Source organism: Hemicordylus capensis, chromosome 2 (assembly GCF_027244095.1).
Source record: "Hemicordylus capensis ecotype Gifberg chromosome 2, rHemCap1.1.pri, whole genome shotgun sequence".
NCBI lineage: Eukaryota > Metazoa > Chordata > Lepidosauria > Squamata > Cordylidae > Hemicordylus > Hemicordylus capensis.
Window position 1 is genome coordinate 15,418,012 of NC_069658.1, and position 15,656 is coordinate 15,433,667.

General features: G+C 46.0%; 1 protein-coding gene across 3 annotated transcripts in view; it reads left to right on the forward strand.

The window, feature by feature from the left end:
• Nucleotides 1–1,278: 1,278 nt before the first annotated feature.
• MAPK4 (mitogen-activated protein kinase 4) overlaps nucleotides 1,279–15,656 on the forward strand; it is a 131,706-nt gene continuing 117,328 nt past the window's right edge. The window contains exons 1-2 of one of the 3 annotated variants that reach the window (XM_053288441.1): nucleotides 1,279–1,357; nucleotides 2,179–2,253. The gene's annotated coding sequence lies outside the window, so the exon portion shown is untranslated. Of the gene's footprint in view, nucleotides 1,358–2,049; nucleotides 2,254–2,719; nucleotides 2,743–15,656 lie in introns of those variants that run through there. The other 2 variants (XM_053288439.1, XM_053288442.1) reach the window with 2 other exon arrangements.

Genomic DNA, 15,656 nt, shown 5'->3' on the forward strand with positions numbered 1-15,656 from the left:
TGGGGGTGGATAGGGCAAGTTACTCTCCCCCTGCTAAATAAAGAGAATCACCATGGTAAAAGGTGCCTCTTTGCCCAGTTAGCAGGGGATTCTCTAACAGGGATTCCCAGATGTTGTTGACTACGGCTCCCAGAATCCTCAGCTGCAATGGCTTTTACTTGGGGATTATGGGAGTTGCAGTCAGCAACTGCAACTGAAACTATTATTATTCTTCAATTTTCACTCGAGGCACAAATGACCAGGCTCAAACTATCATACTTTGGACACATTATGCAAAGACCCAGCTCCCTTGAGAAGTCTATAATGCTGGGGAAAGTGGAAGGAAAGAGAAGAAGAGGACGGCCAGCAGCAAGGTGGATGGACTGGATTACGACAGCAATGAATGCACCACTGAGAGACCTCAAAGGCCAAGCTAAAGACAGACCATCCTGGAGAGAATCTATCTATCTATTATTTATTTATTTATTTTTACATTTATATCCCGCTTTTCCTCCAAGGAGCCCAGAGCGGTGTACTACATACTTGATTTTCTCTTTCACAACAACCCTGTGAAGTAGGTTAGGCTGAGAGAGAAGTGACTGGCCCAGAGTCACCCAGCTAGTATCATGGCTGAATGGGGATTTGAACTCGGGTCTCCCCGGTCCTAGTCCAGCACTCTAACCACTATATCGCATTGGCTCTCTATGCGGTCACTAAGAGTCAACACTGACTTGATGGCACTTAATCAATCAATCAGCAACATCTGGGAATCCCTGTTAGAGGGAACACTCTTCCCCATCTCTTACAACTTTTAAAAAGGCTGTCAAGACACATTTGTTCACCCAGGCTTTTAATTAGATACTGTTTGAATAGTTTGATGGTTTTTAATAGTTTTATCATTGTTTTAAATTTTAAATTGTTGTAATGTTTTACCCTTTATACTTGTTTTGATTGTTTTGTTGAAAACTGCCCAGAGACTGGCATTTTGGGTGGTATACAAATATGTTGAACAAACAAACAAAATATTTTCCAGTGCTCACACATGTAGTATCCCATTCAAATGCAAACCAGGGCAGGTTCTGCTTAGCAAAGAGGACAATTCATGCTTGCTACCACAAGACCAGCTCTCCTCATGCATAGGACCAGTGTTCCCCGAACAGAGATTTCCAGATATTATTGACTACAACTCCTATAATCCCCAAGCAAAAGCCAGTGCTGCTGGGGATTCTGGGAGTTGTAGTCAACAAAATCTGGGAAGTCCTGTTAGAGGGAACATGCTCCCATCATCCCTGACAATTGACCACTGTGGCTGGAGATGGTGGGAGTTGAGTTGTAGTCGAACAGCTGGAGGGCTGGAGTTGTGCAGCCCTGATCTAGAGTGAGTATAATCATAATCAGCTTGTGGAATTCTCTGCCACAAGATGTGGTGACAGCCAACAACATGGATGGCTTTAAGAGGGGCTTGGATAACTTCATGGAGGAGAGGTCTATCAATGGCTACTAGTCAGAGGGCTACAGGTCACCTCCAGCCTCAAAGGCAGGATGCCTCTGAGTACCAGTTGCAGGGGAGTCACAGCAGGAGGGAGGGCATGCCCTCAACTCCTGCTGTAGGCTTGAGGTGGCATCTGGTGGGCCACTGTGTGAAACAGGATGCTGGACTAGATGGGCCTCCTTGGGCCTGATCCAGCAGGGCTGTTGTTATGTCCTTAAATATTTGCAATAGTACCATTTGTCTCATTTCCTCCCTTCTAAAGCCTGACGTATTTCTCTGCTGCGGGGGTGGGGGCAGTTTTTCTATGGATGCTCTTTATCTATTCCGTTTGCTGGAACAAAAGCTGACCCTCAAAACCCTACCAGCTTTTCACTCGCACCTCCCCTGAGAGCTCTCGAACCAGCTGCCCTTTTTGCCTCCCTCCTCCTTTCCTCCCCCCCACCCCTCTGCGGTTGCAACCAGCCAGAGCTGACAGCAGGTGGCTGCCCGGTGATTGACAGCCCTTCCATGACGTCATGCAGGTGGGCTGGGCGCTGGGAGGCGTCCTTTTTGCATGGCTATAGAGGTAGTGGCTGGGAATGACAGAGAGGGGAGAGTCTTGGTACTTATCAGTACACAGAGTGTGTAAAAGGAGGGAGGGAGAGAAGCAGAGCTGCTGTGTGTGTGTCTCTATGTAGACTTGGTTTTTCAAATATTAAATCTCCCAGGAACTGATTCCTTGTCAGACGGGAGATCAGCAAGCTAGCAGCTGCAAGAGAGGAGAGCCATCATTACTGGTGTGGGTAAGTACTGTCTCTTTTATTTCCCTTCAGTGATGCTCTTTCTCAATTAGTTCTTCAAACCAGACTCTCTCTTTCTCTCTCTCTCTCTGGCTGCGATCGACTGTCAGGAGGAAACAATTAAAAAAAGCAAACAGAATCAATAGCAGGATTTCTCTCTCTCTCTGACCAGAAAAGCGCTTCGGCAGTTTTCTCCATCTCTGCAGCACCTTTGTATTAGCCACATAAAATGATATGCTCCTCATTGTCCTAGTGCTAGACATGAAACTGGTACCCGAGCCCTGGGATAATTGTGGCAGGGGAAGAAAGGGAGCTGATGTATTGGCTGGAACGCTGCCTGGGTTTTTCCAGGACACGGATAGGTATTGGCAGCGAGCTGGGGGAAGCATTTCAAGAATGAATGATGACGTGAGTTTGGCTGGGGAGGCTTCCTCCCCCTTGTAAGCCAGGATTAGAGCACCACAACCTGATCTTGTGCGTGTTTACTCGGAAGTAAGTCCCACTTAATCCCATAGAATTTACTGCCTGACAAAGTGTGTGTAGAATTGAATCTTCAGAATTAGTTTCCCTGGACCGGGGAAAAACAGACTCTCAACTGTAACCATCCCTGGAGACGGTGCCTGGCTGCTTTCCCCCACCTATATGCTGCTTGCATTGCACCAGAAGATGCTTCCCTATTGTCAGTGTTGTCCTGCCATGTGGCTAGACATAGTTCTCTTCCAGGGACGGGTGGCAAGGTCCATTTCAGGAACCGAAGCTTGCTTGGCTGAGCTCAGCGCTGGGTCAGCCGGTGGAAAGGCGCAAAGGAGGTGGGAGAGTGTCTGATGCATATGAGAGTGCTGAGAGATATGAGCAATGTCCTTTGTACATGCTCTGGTGTTCTCCTGTTCTACCTCCTGTCCCTTTAACAGGAGTAATAAAAAAAGCTGGTGCTGACCTGTTTTAGTACTTCCCCTCTGCCACCGGACACTGAAGGCAAAGCAGCAAGGGTAGCCCTTTCATGAGGCAAGGTGAGGCAGTTGCTTCAGGCAGCAGATTACTGGGGCGGCAGCAGGGCGGCAAGTTGTCCTTTTCACCGTTGCCATTGGAGTAGCTCTTTGGGACTGATCTGACCCTTGCAAACTTTCCAAGGAATGTCTCTCCTCGCACTCTTTTTATTTGCATTCATTTTAAATTTGCACATTGCCCCAAACTTTCATCTCTTGGCAGCTTACATCTTTGCAAACCTAGCAAGGAGCGCAGGGAGAGCACAGGCGGCTGCTGCTGGCAACCTTCCCTTCTCCCTGCTCTCCAAGCCCTTTCAAAGCTCACAAGGGTTGGTTTTTAAAAGGGGCTGGCCCCCACCAGGGGCATGGGGCAAGGCAACATTTTGCACTTTGCCTCAGGTGCTACAATATCATGGACCACCCCTGCAAAGGAGGTGGCTATGAATATGTTGAAGACACACGCAAGGTATCTTGGGGACCATGACAAATGCTTGCAGAAGAGTTGCTATGACCTGAGAGTCCATGTAGCTGTTAAGAAATGAGCTTGGAAGTTGCTGGTTCAAGTCTCACCTAAGCTGTCAAATTCTCAGTGGCCTTCTCTGTACCCCAGTTCCTCATCTGCAATGTGGGAGTAATCATAATACTCACTTTTGTAGGCTGTTGGTTAAGGATTACTGAGATATCACGGAGGAAGTGCTTGGAGCACTTAAGTCAGTGCTTTACAGATGCAAAGTATTGGCATCAGAGCTTTGCATAGAAATGACACAGACCGACTGTATCTCTTGCGTTTCTTGGCCACTCTCAGTTCTATGTTTGTTCACAACTTTACAAAAATGAATAGATCTACAAATATTTATGTTCTGCTTTTCGACAAATATTTCTCAAAGCAGTTTACACAGAAAAAGAAATAAGATGGTTCCCTGTCCAAAAATAAAAAAAAGGCTCACCACCACCTAAAAAGAAACACAAAGTGGACACCATCAACAGCCACTGGAGATATGTTGGACTGGGGCTAAATAGGGCCAGAGAATCATCACTTTAAAAGGTGCTTCTTTGCTCAGTTAGCAAAGATTTCCCCCTCTGCTGTATGTGTGTGTAAAAACCCAAATATAATCTTATGAAGTGGGCTCTAGTCCATGACAGCTTTTGCCAGACTAAATTCTTTAGTCCAGGGATTCTCAGACATAGGTCCCCAAATGTTGTTGGACTGCATTGTGGCTGGGGGTGATTGGAGTTGTATTCCAACAATAGCTGGGGACCTCTGTCTTAGTGTTTAAAGTACTGCAGGACTTTGTAACAGACAATTGGTTACCCCTCAGAGGCGTATCTAGGGAAAATAGCGCCTAGGGCAAGCACTGAAACTGTGCCCCCTGTCCAAACATCTGACACCCATCTTTCAGATAACTTTACCATAAAATCAGCTGAAAAATGCAAGTCAAGCTTGTTAATCTTTTAATATTTCAAAAACTATTTAGCAATGGACGTAGCCAGACCAAAAAATGCTGGAAAACTACAAATTTCAGTATGCTGGGGCTCATGAAATACCCAAATACTATGTGGAGGTGTACTTGGAAAACTAAACAGAAATACCTGTTCTAGTTCTCTACTATGCATTGTAGCATCACTATTATGTAAGTTTTAAAAATAAATGGAAAATTTGGCTTTTCCCAGCTATTCTGAAAATAATTAAAGGATATGCAGAGTAAACTCTGTCACTGCTTGGAATATATTCTAGTATTTCAGAAAGACAGTGAAAATGAGAGAAAGAGAGCAAGAAACTCCCAGTGGGTCTTAATACTAAGGATTTCACACTGATTCAAAGACAAACTCACCATTAATAGCCATATTATTAAGACATCACATTTAACTCACTTATCACAAGAAGCAAAGTAAGAGCAAATGAATACAATCCTAGCTCATAAGCTTCAGCTCAGTATTCACAAGCCCTGATTCTCTGTACCTAGTTCCAAACTAAATATGTGTACAGTGACTTATATTATATTATTATTTTTTTACCTGTAGCCCTTTGGGGTGCTTCCTAAAGGCTGGGGGGGGGGTCTGCAAAGGTTCCCCCTCCCCGCGCTGGCCTCTAGGGCCTCGCAGGGACCATTTGAGCATGTGTTGTGGCCATTGTTTAATTTTTTTAAAAAAAATGTCCTCTAAAAACAGAGGCCATTTGAGCATGTGCAGTGGCCATTTTGTTTTTGGCGACCATTTTTAATTTTTTTAAATTTTTTTAGAGAATGGCGCCCCCCTTCAAGTGGCGCCCGGGGCAGGTGCCCTGCCTGCCCTACCCTAGATATGCCCCTGTTACCCCTCTGGAATTACAAGAAACTAAACCCTTTGCACTACAGTCCAGCTGCTATGAGGAAAGAGGAAGTTGTCAATTTGTCTGGGATTCAGACCTCATGCAGAGGATGGCTGGGGACTGCTGAGAAGTCCTGAGACCTGGGAAGAGGGAACCCTGAGGCAAGGAAACTGAAGGTGCCGCATGAGCAAAGAGCAGAGAAAGGAGAACCTGAGGGAAAGACAGGTGGAAAATAAAGTTGGAAGGAAAGACCACAGGAGAAGCAGCTAGTCAGAGAGGCAAGAGGGAGCTAAGTGTGAGGTGGGGGCTCTCAAAAGGCTTTACAATGCTTAAGAATAATAGGGGTTGTATTTTATGCAGGGAAGCAGAGAGGGATGCTAAGGAGAATGCGAAGTTGCCCACCATTCGTATTGCATTGTATCCCAGTCTTCCAGGTAAGGGGGCTCTGGGGCCAAGGGAGGCAAATGACTGAGTAGTCTCCCTCACCCCACCTGTCCCCCATTTCAGAAATCTAATATATTAGCGGGAAACAACTACCCACCCAGAAATGCTCTTTGTCCCTTCTGTGCCTCCCCTCCATATTTTTCTAGTGCCTGTGCATCCACTGCTTCCAGGGCAATCCTCAGTGTGTTTACTCAGAAGAAAACCCCTGAGTTCAATGAGCTTTCTCTCTAGTAAGAATGCTTGGGTCTGCCACCAGTTAGCTCCAGCCATACATTCATATCGGGTTCTCTCCGTCTACTCACTACACACACACACACATACACACACACACACACACACACACACACAGACAGAGACATCCACCCCCTGCACTGTGAATATATACCTATGATACATTTCTCAAGCTGTGAGCATGCTTGATCATCGGAAGCTGCCTTATACTGAACCAGAATCTCTAGCTCAGTAATTTCTACATCAGGAGGACTACAACAGCCCAACCTCGTCTCCCTAAACATTGTTGGACTACAACTTCCATCATTCCCAGCCTCAGTGACCAAAGGCTCCGTGAATTCCGAAGACCTGAATGCTTCTGGATGTATCTCTTGGAAAGAGCTAATTTTCGTTTACATGAAGGAATTCTGCAACTGCAAGTAATACCTCTCCAGTGGGTTGTGAGCATGTGAATCCTTTGTTTGCTGTGCAGTAAAGGAAAGCCAGGCTTCTGAGCACCAGGTGCTCAGTTGTGGAGACTGAGAGCTTGCTACGGAACCACTCTTCCTGCAACCCCAGGCTGTAGGACTGGGCAGTCCGTGCTTGACTGTTCACATATAGGTCTCGTTGATATCTGCACTTACTGGCCTGTAATTACATGGAAGTTTGCTTTGCTGTTTAAATCAATAATGTAGCAAGTTCATGATGGGCATCTTAATCTTGCAGGGATTTGCTTGCTGTACAATCCATTCACGAGACACACATTTGTGATACATTCCATAAAAGTGGCGTCGTGAGCCTGTTGCAGCAAAATTAATCAAATCTTGTGGCACCATAAAGCCTAAGATAATTTTATTCATTTATTACATTATGTCCTTCCCTTCCTCCAAGGAGCTCAGAGTGGCTTACAGCAGAGTCTGAAGCTGCAGTCCTCCCGCTGTGCTTGGACTCTAGCTTCCATCATCTCCAGTCACAATGGCCATTGGCCAGGGAGGATGTCAACATTGCAGGTGGGCCACAGTTTGAGGTCCCGGGATTCCCGGCTTACATGATTCACCTCCTGCATTTTATTCTCACAACAACCCTCTGAGATAGGCTAAGCTGAGAAAGAGTGCCTTGCCCAAGGTCACTTTCATGGGATGTGATCCTAGGTCTCCCAAATTTTAGTGCAACACATATACAACCCTGCCTCTAAAAAAATTAACTTTATTGGCCAGAGATTGAACCCAGTCCTCCCATGTGGCAAGTGAGAATCCTACCACTGAACCACTAGTGTGACTCTATTGTAGCAAGCATCAGGGATGTGCATGAACTGGTTTGGTGCTCCTTTTACGGTTCAGCAGTCCAGCATTCAAGCTGATGCGGGGAGGGTGCCCTTCCCTTCCCCACGGCTTTCCCCCGCTGGTGCTCTCCCCAAAACTGCTGGTGTGGGCCCCGATAAACATTCTACTGGAAGCGGCCAACATGCATGCGCATGGCACATATGTGCATTGGCCACTTCCTGTATGACACTTATCGGGGCTGCAGGGAGGTACGCTGCAGCACCACACCAGTGGTTTGGGGGAGAACGCCAGCAAGGGAAAAGTGGCGGGGAAGGGAAGGGCACCCTCCCTGCCCCTTAAATGCCTCCCCCCCGCATCCCAGGAGTACACAAACCAGTTTGTGCACCTCCCTAGCAAGCATTTCCATATAGTCAAGTGTCTGCTCATCAGATGCATATAGTAGTAAACAGAGATTCATTCATGTATTTATTTCTCTTACTTAATACTCTTCAATCTGATGGGCTTCCCTGCTTATAATGTAATTAAAATCACATTGTCGTCATCAGCAACAACAAAAGCAGTTTAGCAGCAACTTACTGAAAATACCAACACAGGACACAAATCAATACAAGAAAATGCCCTAAAAGGATGGGGAAATAAAAGGACTTCACCTGGTACTGAAAAAGATATCAAACCTTTAGCAGGCAACAATCCTAGGGAGAAAATTGCAATGAATCACTTAAAAAGATTACAGGGAACCATCACCAGAAAGGTTGTCTCCAAAGTTTATTCTAAGCTACGTTTTGTACTGTACAAGTGGCAGGTGCAGCCTGCTCCCATCCACAAGCATCCCCTTACTCCAGAATGTTATAAAGGGAAAGAGGGAAGGAAGACGGAGGGGGAAATGAGAATAAATAGAAAGAGATAGAGAGGAGCTGTTCCCAGATAGCAATAAACAGTGGGGTGATCAAAGCTTTCACACAAGTTCCAAACTCAGGCTTGCTGCCCATGCACACACTGCAGCAAACTTCCATGCTACTTTCTAGTGCAATCTTATCCTCCATACACATGCTGAGCAGGAACCTTGCATGATTTTCACAGTGCCACCTGCTGGCCAGCTCTTGCATTCTGAGAAGAACTACCATTTTTAGCCTATGAGATCACCCGGCATCCTGCCTGTGTGTCCCCCATCAACTTCACAATGCCTGGACCAATGCGAACCAAATTGGGTACAGTTGTAGGGATACCTCAATGGCATAGTTTGTGATGATGTCATCTGCCCTGATTCGAGATGGCAGACGCGTGAACATCTGAGGCGTGACTGGGCTAACATATAACTGTCTAACCGATTTGAACCAAATTTGCTGCAGGTGAAGTGAGTGATGCATAGGAACAGCTCAAAGGTGTGGTTTGTAATGATGTCATCCACCCCAATTCAAGATGGCGGACGCATGAACATTTGAGGTGCAAGTGGGAACCAATTTGAACCAAACTTGCTACAGCTGTAGGGACACCTGAATGGTGTAGTTTGTGATGATGTCAGCTACCCCAGTTGAAAATGGCGGACATGTGAATGTTTAAGGCTGAAGTGGGCTAACTTGTGAGGATGGTAATTATCAATTAAGATTATAGTGAAGTAGGCGGATTAGTTCTTACCAGAACAACTTGTTCATTACTACTTTTATGGCAACTGGGGGAAAGGGTAAGTTCTTCTCGGAATGCAAGAGCTGGCTGGCATCGTGGAAGCTTGATGCAGGATTAAGAGTGTGCTGGGAACTTGTATGAAAGCTTTGGACATCATGCAGTTTATTGCTGTCTGGAAATAACCAGGGAAAATAATGAAGGAAGGAAGGAAGGAAGGGGGAAAGAGAGACAGAGAGACAAAGAGGAAGCAAGAATAATGGAGGGACCTTGCAAAGAATGGGAGAGGGTAAGGAAAGGCTCTCATATACCTTTTGTCTAAGTCTATAAAGATTGAAAGGGAAAAGTATTTATCTGTCTTTTCTGTTTCTTTCCCCCTCTATTTATTTTTTCAAAAGTCAACCTACTTCCTTATTAAACTCTGCACAAATTATTATTATTGGGGGGGGGTCGTCCGCATGGCACAATATGTGTCCAATTGGACATTCGAATAACCCTTTCTGTCTTCCCATCACATGGTGTTGGGCTGACACAGTTGGAAAGGACTTCCCTACATGTCTTCCTCTTCTATTCCAGTGCAGAATGAGCCCTCCTTGGGGATGGGGCCGTAGCTTAGTGGTAGAGCATCTGCTTAGCATGCAGAGTCCCAGGTTCAATTCCTGTCATCTCCAGGTGGGGCTGAAAAATGAACCCCTGTCAGACAGCTACTGCCAGTCAGAGTAGACAGTACTGAGGACAAATAGCCTGACTCAGTATAAGGCAGTTTCCTAGCCATCATATCTAACCCCAGCACAGCACAGCACTGACTTGATCCATTCCCAGCACAGCAACCCTCCATTGGCTGTTGCTGGTGTCTGTCTTAGGTTTCTTTTTTAGATTGTGAGCCCTTTGGGGACAGGGAATCAATTTATTGATTGATTTTTATCCGTGCAAACCACTTTCTGAACTTTTGTTGAAAAGAGGTATATAAATATTGTCATGACATTTGCATTCCTGTTTGCCTTTCTTGCTAGCTCTGATGCCCAGGGGTCAGGAAGGCTATTTCCAAATAGCAGAAATGGTTTGGAGTATACTAGTGTAGTGTTAGCAAGTGTGTGTGTGTGTATAAAAATTTGGAAACATTGCAAGTTTGCAAAGGAATTGTTCAAATAATAAAATCCCATGGATGGTGTGAGGAGCACCAAAAGGATCTCTCTGGACTGTACGAATGAGCAACAAAGCGGTAGATGAGACTGGAATTAACTTGAGTTTTAGCTGCCTTGTCTAAGCTGCCTAACTTCAGTTTTTGTTTTGCTAACATTTAAGCTAAGTGCTCTGGCTTCTGCTTTGCTTGTTTGGCCTTTTCGGGACATGCAAAGCTAGTGATCAAATCCTCTTAAATAAATCTTCATCAGTGTCTCTTAGGACATGTAGTCCAGTTTGTAAGAAAGCTGATTACATCACCAGGCATGAAGGCGGCCTGGGCGCATACATATTAATGCTCAGCAACGCTTCCTGCTTTCAGACTGGCATGCAACATCAATCTCAACAAGGCCCTCTTGACAGTTGCCGGTGTTGCAAACCTTGTTTTACAGGCATTGTGGAAGGTGAAGCATCTTGCCTGAGGCTGCCCTCGAAAGTCATTGGGAAAAAGGCTTGAGATTTGACCTGTAGCAGTGGGAATAGGGCTGTGATTCAGTGGCAGTGACCTGCTTTGCATGCAGAAGGTCCCAGGAGCAGTCATAGGAGCGTAGGAACCTAGGAAGCTGCCATATACTGAGTCAGACCATTGGTCTATCTAGCTCAGTGTTGTCTTCACAGACTGGCAGCGGCTTCTCCAAGGTTGCAGGCAGGAATCTCTCTCAGCCCTATCTTGGAGATGCTGCCAGGGAAGGAACTTGGAACCTTATGCTCTTCTGAGAGCGGCTCCATCCCCTGTGGGGAATATCTTACAGGGCTTATACTTCTAATCTCCCTTTCATATGCAACCAGGGCATGCCCTGCTTAGCTAAGGGGACAAGTCATGCTTGCTACCACAAGACCAGCTCTCCTCTCCCTTTTCTGTCCCTGGCAGAATCTCCTCGTACATAGGAAGCTGCCTTATACTGAGTCAGACCATTGGTCCATCCAGTTCAGTATTTTCTACACAAACTGGCAGCAGCTTCTCCGAGGCTGCAGGCAGGAGTTTCTCTCAGGTCTATCTTGGAGATGTTAGAGAGGGAACCTGGGACTCTCTGCATGCAGATACTCTTCCCAAAATTGCCCCATCCGCTTTATGGGGAATATCTTACAGTGTTCACACATGTAGTCTCCCATTCAAATGCAAACCAGGGCAGAACTTGCTTAGCAAAGGGGACAATTTATGCTTGCTACCCCAAGCATGCTACCACAGCTTTACATGTCCAGAAAAGGCCAAACATACAAAGCTATGTTCTCCTTCCAGGTAGAGCTGAGAAAGACCCCCCGAGATCTGTTGCCAGTCACTGAGAACTCTGGTGTCCACGAATGTTGTTGGATTACAACTCCCATCATCCTCAGCGGCAATGGTCTTTGTATATTTTATCAACCTGTGGCATGGCCACATAGAGAATACTGTGTACAATTCTTGTCAACTAATTAAAAACCAAACCAAACCAAAGAGCTGGAAAAGGTACAGAATGGCAACGAAAATTATGAGGGTTTGGAGCACCTTCCTAAAGAATCTTTTTCTTTTTCTAGTTTAGAAAATGGTGACTAAGTGGGGATATGACAAATGGAAATTTTCTTTCCCAATGAGTACTAGAACAGGTAAAGTGTGCCATCAAGTCGATTTTGACTCCTGCCGCCCACAGAACCTTGTAGTTTTCTTTGGTAGAATATAAGAGGGCTTTACCATTGCCTCCTCCCATGCAGTATGAGATGATGCTTTTCAACATCTTCCTATATCGCTGCTGCCCGAGATAGTAGCAGTGGGGATTTGAACCGGCAACCTTCTGCTTGTTAGTCAAGCATTTCCCTGCTGTGCCACTTAAGGTGACACTAGAACTAGTGCTGAACTAAAACACCCCATTCCTAACTTTTTTACTTTATTGGCAGGGTGAAAGGTGGGAGTCATTTCAGCAGTTTGAGGGGGATGCAAATACAGATGTGAACTGAGGGTGATGCCTTATGGTGTGACAAAGTCAAATCAGAGTGAGGACGTGAGCAATATTTCCTGCCCTGCCCTCACTCACACCTTCTGAGTAGGAGCTTGGTCTTGCATTGAAGGAAAATGGCTTCCACCAGCAGTGAGGCGGGTACGACCTCTGCTGCCTGGATGATAGAGAGAGGTTGCTGCAAAAAAGGGTAAGGGTGGTTTTGTGAAATCTATTGTGAAATCTTTTTTAGCCAAAAGGTTTTGATAAAGAACCTTTGTCTTAGTTCTAGCTAGAAGTCGGAATCGCCCAGTAAATCTGAGTGGCACTAAGATTTGACACTGTGTGACAAAAGGAAGTACTATTTTCTTTAGGCAACCCTTAATTAACTTAAGAAATTTGCTGCCACTAAAAGGGGTGATGCCACAATTGGGTTGGATTTTGAGAAAGCATTAGCATTTGGCAAAGGCTGTTATCTGTTCTATTTAATTATTGTGGCTGTGTTTGTAGGCAGTATCCATGTTAGATGAGCTAGGTTTTATAAATATCTGTGCCATGCGGTCTCTGCCCTGCACCCCAGAGCCCTTGACCCATTCTCTCCTTCAGCCAGCCCCCTGAGAGCCTATGCCTCTACCTTCATTTGCTTTGTGCAATCTCCTAAATTTGGGCTGTAGGGATTCCTTTTCAGAGCTGTCACTTGGGAGGTACCAAGACTGGTGGTCCAGCAAGGTTTCAGGTGAGCTGTCAGACTGGTGAACAAGTATTTTATTATTTAACGGTAAAGTGTGCTGTCAAGGCGATTTCGACTCCTGGCGCCCACAGAGCCCTGTGGTTTTCTTTGGTAGAATACAGGAGGAGTTTACCATTGCTTCCTCCCGCGCAGTATGAGATTATGCCTTTCAGTATCTTCCTATATTGCTGCTCCCCGATATAGTACGAGCGGGGATTCGAACCGGCAACCTTCTGCTTATTTTTATTTATTTAACATATTTAGTCAAGCATTTCCCCGCTGTGCCACTTAAGGAGACTTATTATTTATCCACCTTAAAACCATATATTCTGCCTTTCCATTTCTTACAAATTGTAGCAAAAATTTTAAAACAGTCCAAACAATTAAGAAAGGATGAGCTAAAGGCACTTTTGCATGTTCCTGTCAAATGTGTGGCAGATTGAGGAGGGGCATCTAAAAGGGCCTCTTCAGTAGACCTGAAGAGCGGGAGATGGTCCTTTAAGAAGGTACAGGGAGCCTGGTATTAGCTGAGTCTGGACCTCAGCAACGATGCATTCAGACTGAGGAACCCAGTCAGTCAGAAGCTCTATCAGCCAGTGCTTGAATCCTATTGGCTCCCGACCCTTGCAGAGCTGGTAGTAGCAATACGGCTTCTGGCCACCTGTGTTGGTGGTGCTGAAGAGCAGCAGAGAGTAGACCAGCAGCAGTCTCTACTGGCAAGTTACCACAGTGATGCTGAAAGTAAGACACTTGGGTCATTCTGCCAGATTGCTTGGTTCAAGAACTAGGGCTGTGTGCATCACATCAAACCCATAATAGGTTATGGTGATGATGCAAGCCTTATTGGGGCATTTTTCACTGGAAAATGTCCCCAATATTGATAATAGATTAGGGGCAGTACCACATTGTACCAGCATTGCGTCAAATGTTATTGGAGGGTGGGGACTTACCTTTTAATGAATATCTTACATTTTCCTCTCTCGTTTGCTGAGTTAAATCTAGGATTCTTGTACCCCTTGATTCTGTTTCATCTCCTTTTGCTTACCACCACTGTGACTTTTGCTACTCATTAAATGAATTTCTCAGACAGCTGGAATTTTCCCCAAAACTAACCCTGGTGGTTTGTAGCAGCAAAATGATGACAGCTTGATGAGGATAAAACACGTTAAGGTGAAAATTAAAGATAACAAATGCAGGTGACAACAGGGCACTAACCATGCATGGTCTGTTCAGTCATGTGTCTTAAGTGTGTGTGTGTGTGTGTGTGTGTGTGTAGGCCACCCTCAATGTCAATTTATTGGCTGTCTTGGGGAGAGATAAATTTAAAACAGCCTTTTAGAACAGAGAGTGGCCTTGGTAGGTCACACTGCATTGTAAAACAGAGCAACGGCCGCAGAGGAAAGCAAATGAAGTAATATGCCTCCCTTCTTAGTGGTTATATTCAACTGGCCCTGTTATTATGCAGAAATTGGTGTTATAAGCTGCCTTTCAATCCTGAAAAGTAAGTAATGTCCATTCCACAGGTGGAAAACTGAGGGTAAGGTATACTGCCCCTACTACCTGAGGCAAGGCAAGTCCATTTGCAGCCTTGCCTTGCCTTGGTGGTCCTGCCCCCAGGGCCAGAGCTTGCTGGCACTGCCCCTCCCCTTTCTGGGCACCCCCGGGCAGATCTACCATTGGGTGAACATGTTCAGTGAACACAGGCCACCCAATGGGGCCAAGGCTGGGGGGAGCGGCTGCCACCGGCTTCTGCGACTTCCCACCCACCCGCCTCTCTCTCCATCACCACTGTCGGCAAAGAGCCGGTGTGCAGGCTAATGATGTCACTGCCTGGTGACATGTGCCAGGTCATTAGTCTGCGCACTGGCTCTCTGCCATTGGCCACGATGGGGAGAGAGTAGGGGTGTGCACGGAACCGCGGAGCTGCGGTCCGGCTCTGGGATGGGGGGTCCCTTTAAGGGCGGGGGAGAGTTTACTTACCCCTCCCGCCACTTTCCCCCCTCTGGCACACGTATTTTCTTTAGTAATCGGGGCGGCAGGATACCTCCCTGCCACCCCTTCCCCCGCTTGGCTGCAAAAGGCTTTTAGAAGCCTTTTGCATGTGCGACGTGCATTTCCCCACTGCGCCGTTAGGTGACTTGGTTAGGAAAATTAGCTTCCTTTAATCAAGTGAGGGAGGAACATGGGATCCTCCCCCACCTGGCTCATTCTTGCCTAATAGTGTGGTTCATCCAAACCACTCCTTTTATGCATGGTTCAAATTTTAGTATTTGAACCATGAGGGTGGTTTGGATTGACTGCCCTCAGAATGATTAGACACTGATACACCAGGACAGGGCGCAGCAGTGAGGGAGGAGATTTGCCATCCACATACTCCCTCCCACATGATTAAAGAGGACCAGTTGGAGTATCATTCAAATCAGCTCTATATCATTAAACTTCAGCACCAATCCACTAGCACACCAGATGCAAAGATAGGGCCCTAGATTATTTATCATAAGAGTTAATCCTGCTCTGAGCTTGCCTGCCGGAAGAAGGGAAATCTTGACTCTTGCCATTCCTCAACACTTCCAGTGCTCTTTCTTACTCTCTAGGGCTTTAATTCCAGTAGGCAGAGGAAGATCCTGCCCATCTTCTTGTTCTCTGGTGCCTGGCTCTTTTGACGTTGCCGAGAGGAGCCTTGTTGACATGCCATCCGAGAGCCTTGAGTGTATTTATTTTCCGTTTGCTCAG